This window comes from Rutidosis leptorrhynchoides, chromosome 11 (assembly GCF_046630445.1).
Source record: "Rutidosis leptorrhynchoides isolate AG116_Rl617_1_P2 chromosome 11, CSIRO_AGI_Rlap_v1, whole genome shotgun sequence".
NCBI classification, from domain to species: domain Eukaryota; kingdom Viridiplantae; phylum Streptophyta; class Magnoliopsida; order Asterales; family Asteraceae; genus Rutidosis; species Rutidosis leptorrhynchoides.
Window position 1 is genome coordinate 98,546,905 of NC_092343.1, and position 12,069 is coordinate 98,558,973.

The 12,069-nt window shown below is 29.9% G+C and overlaps 1 non-coding gene across 1 annotated transcript; it reads right to left on the reverse strand.

Moving 5' to 3' along the window:
• Positions 1-518: 518 nt before the first annotated feature.
• LOC139878895 (small nucleolar RNA R71) lies at positions 519-625 on the reverse strand. The gene has a single exon (XR_011769757.1). It is a non-coding gene; the product is annotated as a small nucleolar RNA R71 (small nucleolar RNA).
• Between the last annotated feature and the right edge of the window lie 11,444 nt (positions 626-12,069).

A 12,069-nucleotide genomic window follows, 5' to 3' on the forward strand; every position in this document is an offset into this window, starting at 1 on the left:
ATATTCAAGGACAATTCAGAGATCCTGAACCACTAATTATTCCTCCTGAACCACAAATCATTCAACCAGAGATTATAGAGGAAGAAACCATTAAATCAGAATCCCCTAGTGATTCAGATTCAACAAATTCAATTATGAAAAATCAGGAACCTCTAAGTATGGAGGATCGAATGAGAGCCACACGCACGGGCCAAGGTCATGCAATTACTCAACCAGACATTAACGCACCAGATTATAAAATCAAAGGACAAATCCTACACATGGTAACTAATCAATGCCAATTTAGTGGTACGCCAAAAGAAGATCCAAACGAACATCTTTGAACCTTTAATAGGATTTGTACTCTATTCAAAATCAGAGAAGTTGAGGATGAACAGATCTATCTCATGTTATTTCCCTGGACTTTAAAGGGAGAAGCCAAAGATTGGTTAGAATCGTTACCTGAAGGGGCAATTGATACATGAGATGTTTTAGTTGAAAAATTTCTTAAAAGATTCTTTCCGGCATCTAAAGCCGTGAGACTTCAAGGAGAAATTGTTACGTTCACACAAAAGCCAAATGAAACTTTATATGAAGCGTGGATAAGATTCGAAAAGTTGTTGAGAGGATGTCCTCAACATGGTTTAGACACTTATCAAATAGTACAAATATTCTACCAAGGATGCGACATTACTACACGAAAAGACATCGACATAGCATCTGGTGGTTCCATTATGAAGAAAACCGCAACTGAAGCTTATAAAATTATTGATAACACAGCCTCCCACTCACATGAGTGGCATCAAGAAAAAGACATCGTTAGATCATCTAAAGCAGCTAGAGCCAATTCTAGCCATGACTTTGATTCCATTTCCGCAAAGATAGATGCTTTCGAGAGGAGAATGGAAAAGATGACTAAAGTTATTCACGCAATACGAATTAGTTGTGAGCAGTGTGAAGGACCACATTTGACAAAAGATTGTCTCAATATTGAACAAACAATGGAACAAAGAGAGAATGTTTCATACATGAACCAAAGGCCTGGAAATAATTATCAGAATAATTATCAACCGCCAAGACCAAACTACAATCAAAATAAGAATTATAACCGAAATGTTCCATACAACAACCAACAAGGTCCTAGCAATCAACAAGTATCCAATAATACTTACAACCAGCAAAGGCCTATTTTTCAAAATAAACCACCACAAACCGATGATAAAAAGCCAAATTTAGAAGATATGATGTCGAAGCTAGTTGAATCTCAAACTCAATTTTTCACATCTCAGAAACAAACGAATGAACAAAATGCTCAAGCATTTAGAAATCAACAAGCTTCTTTTCAAAATCTGGAACAATAAGTAAGTAACCTAGCAAAGTTGATAGGTGAAAGAAAACCGAGGAGTCTACCTAGCGATACAAATGCTAACCCCCTAAATGAAACAGCTAAAGCCATTACCACAAGAAGTGGTATTACACTTAAGCCACCTGAAATACCTGTAATTTATTATGACTCTATTCCTACTCCACAAGCACCACGGCCTAAGCAAGAGAAGGAAACAGGACCGGTAGTTGAAAAGGTTAATGAAGATAACACAGTTAAGGCAAAGCCTTATGTTAAACTATACCTACCACCACTTCCTTACCCGAGTAAAATGAGAAAAGAAAGACTTGAAGCCGAGCAATCCAAATTTTTGAATATGTTTAAACAAATAAATGTCAATCTTCCTTTCATTGATGTGATTTCAGGAATGCCAAGATATGCTAAATTCTTAAAAGATCTAATCACAAATAGAAAGAAAATGGAAGAACTCTCAGCTGTTTCAATAAATGCAAATTGTTCTGCAGTGCTGTTAAATAAACTACCAGAAAAATGTGACGACCCGGAAATTTCCGATCAAATTTAAACTTAATCTTTATATGTTTCTGACACGATAAGCAAAATCTGTAATGTTAAGTCTTGAAAAAGTTTTGAACTGTTTCATATATTCATTTGACCTTTGATTATCCCGACGATTCACGAACAATTATTTGTAAATAAATATGTATATATATTATATAAATATAAATAAAAGAATATATATTATTATGATTTAATAAAGAATATTTTAATTAATTGGAATGTAATGATTAGGATAATTAAGCTACTGTTAATATATATATATATATATATATATATATATATATATATATATATATATATATATATATATGTTATTATGAATCTATATAAGATTTCAGTTAAATATATATATAAAATATATAAATATTAACTATTCAGCAAATGGCATCACATAATATAATATTACATAAATAATAAATGGTATTACATTAAAATTACAAGTTTGAATATAATTTATATATTAATATTAGTTTCATTACTTTCATTATTATTATTGTCGTTAATATATTATTTAACTGATATTTAAAAATATAATTAAATATGTAAGTAGTATATATATATATATATATATATATATATATATGGTTGAGATACAAAATTATTGATTGTATGAATACTATTATACATATGAAAATTAAATATTCAATGTATATATTATTATGACATTACATAATTCATAACATATAATATTAATACATGTAATTGCAAAATAAAACATAGTTGCTATATTTACTTTCATTAAAAAATATAAATATTAATATTAGTATTATATGATACATGTAATTGATTACATTATTATTGTATTATTATGATTATTATTATTATCATTATTGTTGATTAACAATATTCTCATATTATTATTATTTTTAACAATATTATTATTATTATTAATATCATTATTATTTTTATAGTTATTACTAGTAGAAAATAATAACAATGTATTTTTATTATCAATAATATAATTGTTATCATTCTTATATTTTTTTTGTATCATTATTGTTTATTATTATTAATTATTATTATTATTATTAATTATATATATATATATATATATATATATATATATATATATATATATATATATATATATATATATATATATATATATATATATTAATTTAATTATATAAAGTATAAATAATAGAGGGATCTGTATGATATCCATGTGATTTCACGATCAAACTATTCTAAAAACTTGTTTCTGTCTTTAAAAGTATTACCATTACAGATTCTATCAACATAAACAACCAAAATCTGTTACACATCCTTTTCCCTTTTTTTTTATTTTTTTCTTATTTTCTGTATCTGATCCTGATTCTGTCAACAAGGCCCCATTAAATAACAAATCAATTGTACTATTGTTAACAGCTGCAAATATTCGAATACACTTTACATAAAGTGATAATATTTACTGCAATTGAGATATCCAAACAGAAAAACCAAGAAGAACAGCTTCGACCCTATTCTTGTGTCAAATTTTTTAAAAAAGTCGATCACGAAATCAAATTCAAAATGTGTTAATGTGATTCTGTTAAGAATCCACTATAGAAAATATCTGCAAAGTTCCATTATCCAAATTTTAATATCGAATCTGAATTTCTGAGTCAAAGCTTCGTTCTAAAAAGTCAACATTTTTGTTCATGGTAAAATTCAATTTCCTGTTGATTATTTAGGTTCAATTAAGGATGTAGAAAGTTTATATGAGTGATTTAGAACTTGTTTTGTGTAGGAGTCGTGATCTGAAACGCTTTTAAAATCAAGTTTGATGTTTGGGTTCTTGAGTGAAGCAAACGAGCTGTACAGCTCCTTTCATTCTATTTTAATTTTTTTTTAACTAATTTAATCATTCACCAATGATTTCTATTTTGTTTTCAAATCCTAAATTAATGAATATTTTAGCAATCTGTATGGTTTGATCTTGGTCGATTGTGTTGTGAGAATGAAGAAGATGGAAAACACAGTATACGGTTTATATTTAAGTGAGTAGGAATTTAATAGATAATTACAAATGGAGGATTGGTTATGAGGTGATTACGATGAGCGAGAGGTCTCGGGTTCGAGCCTGGACAATGGCGTATTTTTTTTTGGAACTTGAATTCTTCAAAGGTTGTATTTTTATATCATTATTATTATTGTTATTGTTATTATTATTATTATTATTATTATTGTTATTAGTATTATAATCATAAAGAATTAGTGTTATATTTGATGTTATTATTATTAAGTATTATGAATATCATTTATTATAAGTAATAACAATTAAAACTTATTAGTATTATCATTTAAAGGTTATTAGTATTAACTTTATTAATATTATTATTAGTAGTATTATTATAGTAGTAGTATTACCGTTACTATTATTAACATGATTACAAAAAGGTTAATAACGTCTATATTATAAAGATAATAATAAAAGTTGTTGTGGTAAAATTCTAGAAAATAGTTATGAAATTATATGAATTCAGATGCAGTTATGAATATAGCTATGAAATTAAAATTATAGGAACTATAATAATAAGTTAGAAATTAAACACGATGTTTATGATAAATCTGATTATTATTACTAACACTGTTATTATCATCATTATTATCATTACTAAGATTATCATTATTAATAGTGTTATTATTATTGTCATTATGATATTTACTAAAATTATTATTTTGTTTTTCATTAAAAAACTATCATTATTATTATTATTATTATCAGTATTGCCTATACCATTATTATTAAAAAATAATTACGTTTATGAAAGTAAAAGTTTTGAAAATATTATTAAGGTCATAAATATATTTTAATTATACTAACAAAATTTATATAAATATTCTTATATAACAAGCTAGGTATTTTATTAAAATATTAATCAAATATATATATATATATATATATATATATATATATATATATATATATATATATATATATATATATATATATATATTAATATAACTATATAAATATTAAACATCTTGAATATATACACAAACTAAATACATACAATATATAATTTAAGATATAATATATAAACTTATTTGATTATAATTATGTATATTAATAAATATACAAATGGTTTAGGTTCGTGAATCCAAGGCTAACCCTGCATTGTTCAATGTCGTCATATGCATTTTTACTACAAAATACAGTATTGTGAGTTTCATTTGCTCCATTTTTAAATGCTTTTGCAATATATATATTTTTGGGACTGAGAATATATACGCTGTTTTTATAAATGTTTTACGAAATAGACACAAGTAATCGAAACTACATTCTATGGTTGGATTATCGAAATCAAATATCACCCTTTTAGCTTGGTAACCTAAGAATTAGGGAACAGACACCCTAATTGATGCGAATCCTAAAGGTAGATCTACTGGCACTAACTCCCCCTATACTGGAAAATGGTATGCTTTAGTACTTCGAGTTTATATTATACAGATGGATTTCTATTTTGGGGATATTCTATATGCATGATGTTAATGTCGGTTACCAGGTGTTCAATCCGTATGAATGATTTTTGTCTCTATGCATGAGATGTATATTTATGAGAAATGAAAATGAAAATCTTGTGGTCTATTAAAATGATGAAATTGATCGATTATGATAAACTAATGAACTCACCAACCTTTTGGTTGACACTTTAAAGCATGTTTATTCTCAGGTATGAAAGAAATCTTCAGCTGTGTATTTGCTCATTTAGAAATATTACTTGGAGTCATTCATGACATATTTCAAAAGACGTTACATTCGAGTCGTTGAGTTCATCAAGATTATTATTAAGTCAATTATAGTTGGATATATTATGAAATGGTATGAATGCCGTAACTTTCGATGTAATGAAAGTTTGTCTTTTAAAAACAAATGCAATGTTTGCAAAATGTATCATATAGAGGTCAAGTACCTCGCGATGTAACCAAATGTAATGTATTCGTCCAGATGGATTAGGACGGGGAATTAGAGTTGGTATCAGAGCGGTGGTCTTAGCGAACTAGGTCTTGCATTAGTGTGTCTAACTGATAGTTTTTTAGATGCATTAATGAGTCTGGACTTCGACCGTGTCTGCATGTCAAAAGTTTTGCTTATCATTTCGTGTCGAAAATTACTTGCTTATCATCCTTAGGAAAATACCTACTTATCATTCTTAGTCTAGACAAGTTTTACTGCATTGACTGCATGAATAGTGTATAGACAAAATTCATATCTTAGCGTATCTGTTACTGTAGACTTTATCTGACACGTTTCCTTAATTCCCTCCGTAATCTACGGGATCTTCTGTACTATGTATAGATATTCTATTTAATTAGAATACCATCCGATAGCCAAAAATCATTTCATACCGGGAAAAAAACCTTTTACTCAATCGTACGAAATGGAACTCATCACTAGTTCAAGTTCTTCGGAATCCGACAACTATTCCGACATGGATGTTCACACTAGCTCCGGAAGTAACGTCACCAGAATGAATCAACCAATCAGCCATCCCCAATTCATCTGATGGGTTCATAGTCGACTTAACCGATGGAGACGAGAAGAAGGCGATGTAGTGACCCGAACTTTTCCATGTTTATATATATTAATTGAGATTGATATTTACATGATTAAATGTTTCCAACATGTTAAGCAATCAAACTTGTTAAGACTTGATTAATTGAAATATGTTTCATATAGACAATTGACCACCCAAGTTGACCGGTGATTCACGAACGTTAAAACTTGTAAAAACTATACGATGACATATATATGGTTATATATATAGTTAACATGTTTTTATTATAAGTATGTATCTCATTAGGTATTTTAACAATGAGTTATATACATAAAAATGAGACTATTAATTTAAGAAACTCGAAAACGATATATATAACGATTATCGTTATAACAACGTCTTACTAGGTACATATGAATCATATTAAGATATTGATACACTTGGTTAATTATGTTAAATGATAAGTAAATATATTATTAAGTGTATTAACAATGAAATACATATGTAAAAATAAGACTACTAACTTAATGATTTCGAAACGAGACATATATGTAACGATTATCGTTGTAACGACATTTAACTGTATATACATCATACTGAGATATATTATATATCATAATATCATGATAATATAACAATTTAACCTCTCATTTGTTATAATAAACAATGGGTTAACAACATTCAACAAGATCATTAACCTAAAGGTTTCAAAACAACATTTACATGTAACGACTAACGATGACTTAACGACTCAGTTAAAATGTATATACATGTAGTGTTTTAATATGTATTCATACACTTTTGAAAGACTTCAAGACACTTATCAAAATACTTCTACTTAACAAAAATGCTTACAATTACATCCTCGTTCAGTTTCATCAACAATTCTACTCGTATGCACCCGTATTCGTACTCGTACAATACACAGCTTTTAGATGTATGTACTATTGGTATATACACTCCAATGATCAGCTCTTAGCAGCCCATGTGAGTCACCTAACACATGTGGGAACCATCATTTGGCAACTAGCATGAAATATCTCATAAAATTACAAAAATATGAGTAATCATTCATGACTTATTTACATGAAAACAAAATTACATATCCTTTATATCTAATCCATACACCAACGACCAAAAACACCTACAAACACTTTCATTCTTCAATTTTCTTCATCTAATTGATCTCTCTCAAGTTCTATCTTCAAGTTCTAAGTGTTCTTCATAAATTTCAAAAGTTCTAGTTTCATAAAATCAAGAATACTTTCAAGTTTGCTAGCTCACTTCCAATCTTGTAAGGTGATCATCCAACCTCAAGAAATCTTTGTTTCTTACCGTAGGTTATCATTCTAATACAAGGTAATAATCATATTCAAACTTTGGTTCAATTTCTATAACTATAACAATCTTATTTCAAGTGATGATCTTACTTGAACTTGTTTTCGTGTCATGATTCTGCTTCAAGAACTTCGAGCCATCCAAGGATCCATTGAAGCTAGATCCATTTTTCTCTTTTCCAGTAGGTTTATCCAAGGAACTTAAGGTAGTAATGATGTTCATAACATCATTCGATTCATACATATAAAGCTATCTTATTCGAAGGTTTAAACTTGTAATCACTAGAACATAGTTTAGTTAATTCTAAACTTGTTCGCAAACAAAAGTTAATCCTTCTAACTTGACTTTTAAAATCAACTAAACACATGTTCTATATCTATATGATATGCTAACTTAATGATTTAAAACCCGGAAACACGAAAAACACCGTAAAACCGGATTTACGCCGTCGTAGTAACACCGCGGGCTGTTTTGGGTTAGTTAATTAAAAACTATGATAAACTTTGATTTAAAAGTTGTTATTCTGAGAAAATGATTTTTATTATGAACATGAAACTATATCCAAAAATTATGGTTAAACTCAAAGTGGAAGTATGTTTTCTAAAATGGTCATCTAGACGTCGTTCTTTCGACTGAAATGACTACCTTTACAAAAACGACTTGTAACTTATTTTTTCGACTATAAACCTATACTTTTTCTGTTTAGATTCATAAAATAGAGTTCAATATGAAACCATATCAATTTGATTCACTCAAAACGGATTTAAAATGAAGAAGTTATGGGTAAAACAAGATTGGATAATTTTTCTCATTTTAGCTACGTGAAAATTGGTAACAAATCTATTCCAACCATAACTTAATCAACTTGTATTGTATATTATGTAATCTTGAGATACCATAGACACGTATACAATGTTTCGACCTATCATGTCGACACATCTATATATATTTCGGAACAACCATAGACACTCTATATGTGAATGTTGGAGTTAGCTATACAGGGTTGAGGTTGATTCCAAAATATATATAGTTTGAGTTGTGATTAATTCTGAGATACGTATACACTGGGTCGTGGATTGATTCAAGATAATATTTATCGATTTATTTCTGTACATCTAACTGTGGACAACTAGTTGTAGGTTACTAACGAGGACAGCTGACTTAATAAACTTAAAACATCAAAATATATTAAAAGTGTTGTAAATATATTTTGAACATACTTTGATATATATGTATATATTGTTATAGGTTCGTGAATCAACCAGTGGCCAAGTCTTACTTCCCGACGAAGTAAAAATCTGTGAAAGTGAGTTATAGTCCCACTTTTAAAATCTAATATTTTTGGGATGAGAATACATGCAGGTTTTATAAATGATTTACAAAATAGACACAAGTACATGAAACTACATTCTATGGTTGAATTATCGAAATCGAATATGCCCCTTTTTATTAAGTCTGGTAATCTAAGAACTAGGGAACAGACACCCTAATTGACGCGAATCCTAAAGATAGATCTATTGGGCCTAACAAACCCCATCCAAAGTACCGGATGCTTTAGTACTTCGAAATTTATATCATATCCGAAGGGTGTCCCGGAATGATGGGGATATTCTTATATATGCATCTTGTTAATGTCGGTTACCAGGTGTTCACCATATGAATGATTTTTATCTCTATGTATGGGATGTGTATTGAAATATGAACTCTTGTGGTCTATTATTATGATTTGATATATATAGGTTAAACCTATAACTCACCAACATTTTTGTTGACGTTTTAAGCATGTTTATTCTCAGGTGATTATTAAGAGCTTCCGCTATCGCATACTTAAATAAGGACGAGATTTGGAGTCCATGCTTGTATGATATTGTGTAAAAACTGCATTCAAGAAACTTATTTTGTTGTAACATATTTGTATTGTAAACCATTATGTAATGGTCGTGTGTAAACAGGATATTTTAGATTATCATTATTTGATAATCTACGTAAAGTTTTTTTTTAAAACCTTTATCTATGAAATAAAGGTTATGGTTTGTTTTAAAAATGAATGCAGTCTTTGAAAAAACGTCTCATATAGAGGTCAAAACCTCGCAACGAAATCAATTAATATGGAACGTTTTTAATCAATAAGAACGGGACATTTCAGTTGGTATCCGAGCGTTGGTCTTAGAGAACCAGAATTTTGCATTAGTGTGTCTTATCGAGTTTGTTAGGATGCATTAGTGAGTCTGGACTTCGACCGTGTTTACTTGAAAAATGATTGCTTAATAAATTTTGTTGGAAACTATATATTTTTAACATGTGAATATTATGTGATATATTAATCTCTTAACGCGTTTGATATTATGTGATAGATGTCTACCTCTAGAACAAGTTCCATTGACTCACCTAATAATAATGAAGAGTCAAATGTAAATTGGAATGATTCGTGGACTGATTCACAAGTTCCCGAAGAGGAACCGGAAGAAGAGTCGGAACCGGAAGAAGAATCGGAACCGGAAGAAGAATCGGAACCGGATGAAGAAATAGAACCGGTGGGGGAAATAATAAAACGGTTAAGTAAAAGAAAATCCTCAACCAACCGACCAAGGTTAATTATGGTCAATGGTGTTTCCGCCAAGGAAGCAAAATATTGGGAGGATTACCAATTCTCCGATGAATCGGATTCCGACGAGAATTCCGATGATGTTATAGAAATTACCCCAACTGAATTTAAAAAGGCAAAAGAAAATAATAAGGGAAAGGGCATAAAAATAGAGAAATCTAATTCCAACCCCGATGAACTTTATATGTATCGTCAACCCCCGAAGTCCTTAAGTTGTAACAATGACCCGGGAACCTCTAAACCACCAGGTTTTTCTAAACCAATGTGGATCACGACGGCTCGTATTAGGGGAACATCATATATCCCTAGAAACTTGGCAAAACGAACCAAAACCGAAGAAGAAGAAACAAGCGAGTAGGAATAAGATAGTTGTATTCGTGTGGTGTAATATATGTAATATAGTGTGCTTATGCTTTATGATATATGTAAAAATTGCTTGTATTAATAAGTATATTTTTTTTATGAATCTAACTCTTGTCTATTTTACAGTATAAAAACACAAAATGGATAGACAACCCAATATTTTAAGAGACCTACCCGGAGACATGATTGATGAAATCTTGTCTAGAGTCGGCCAGAATTCCTCGACACAACTATTTAAGGCGAGATCAGTTTGTAAGACATTCGAAGAACGTTCCAAGAATGTCTTGGTTTATAAGAGACTTTCGTTTGAAAGATGGGGGATATCACATTGGGAAACCCATAAGTTACGATGTGTTTACTTTGACGCATATATTGCGGGGAACCCAAATTCTATTTTATGCAACGGGTTAAGAAATTATTTTGACTCAATATATCCGAATATTGGACTTCGTGATTTAGAAAAAGCGGCTAACATGCAACATAAAGAAGCATGTTATGCTTACGGATTAGTAATGTTCGCTTCTCACCAAAGTGAGAACAAGAACATCGGGCTACAACTATTAAACAAAACGTTTCCACAAGTGACAGAGTCGGTAATTGGGGTAAGAAATGAAGTTTTTAGATTGTTACGGGACTGTTGGACATTACGTAACCCTCGTCCCTTTGACGACGTTACAACACGCTGTCTTATCAACGGCCATAACGGTTATGTTGCACAAGACCAAGGATGGGAAGTAGTCCTAGTAAAACCAGAATGCATGACTTGTTTCTGGACGTATGAATTACGTGTCTTTATTGCCTTTGCTGAACGACTTGTGTACTAGCTAGAATTATCTTCACAACTATCTTGTATCAAAGTTATTGTGTGCTATATTTCATGCTTTATGTAAAATAAGCGGTATTGTAAGTTTCTAAAATATTGTGTAAAAGTTTGAACGCGAAATATTATTATAATCAGTTTTTCATATAGAATTGAAGTAGTTGAATTGTATATTAGCTACTAAGTATGAACTTAACGGGTAAGTACTACCCGAATTTAAACTTATAAAATGCTAATATGAAGAAAAAGCTTTTATAAATGAGTTCATATTATGCTACGAAATACTATTAACTACTCTTAATATTCTGTATGATTAACTTGTTCCATTTGACTATTTTGAAGGAAATGGCACCGACTACTCGACACACCGTGAATATGAATGAAGAGGAATTCCGTACTTTTCTAGCTTCAAACATAGCCGCAGTACAGGCTGCGCTACATACCAACAATAACCTTGGATCTAGCAGTACAGGAAATCGTGTAGGATGCACCTACAAAGAATTCACTGCCTGCAAACCTTTAGAATTTGATGGAACTGAAGGACCGATCGGATTGAAACGGTGGACCGAGAAGGTCGAAT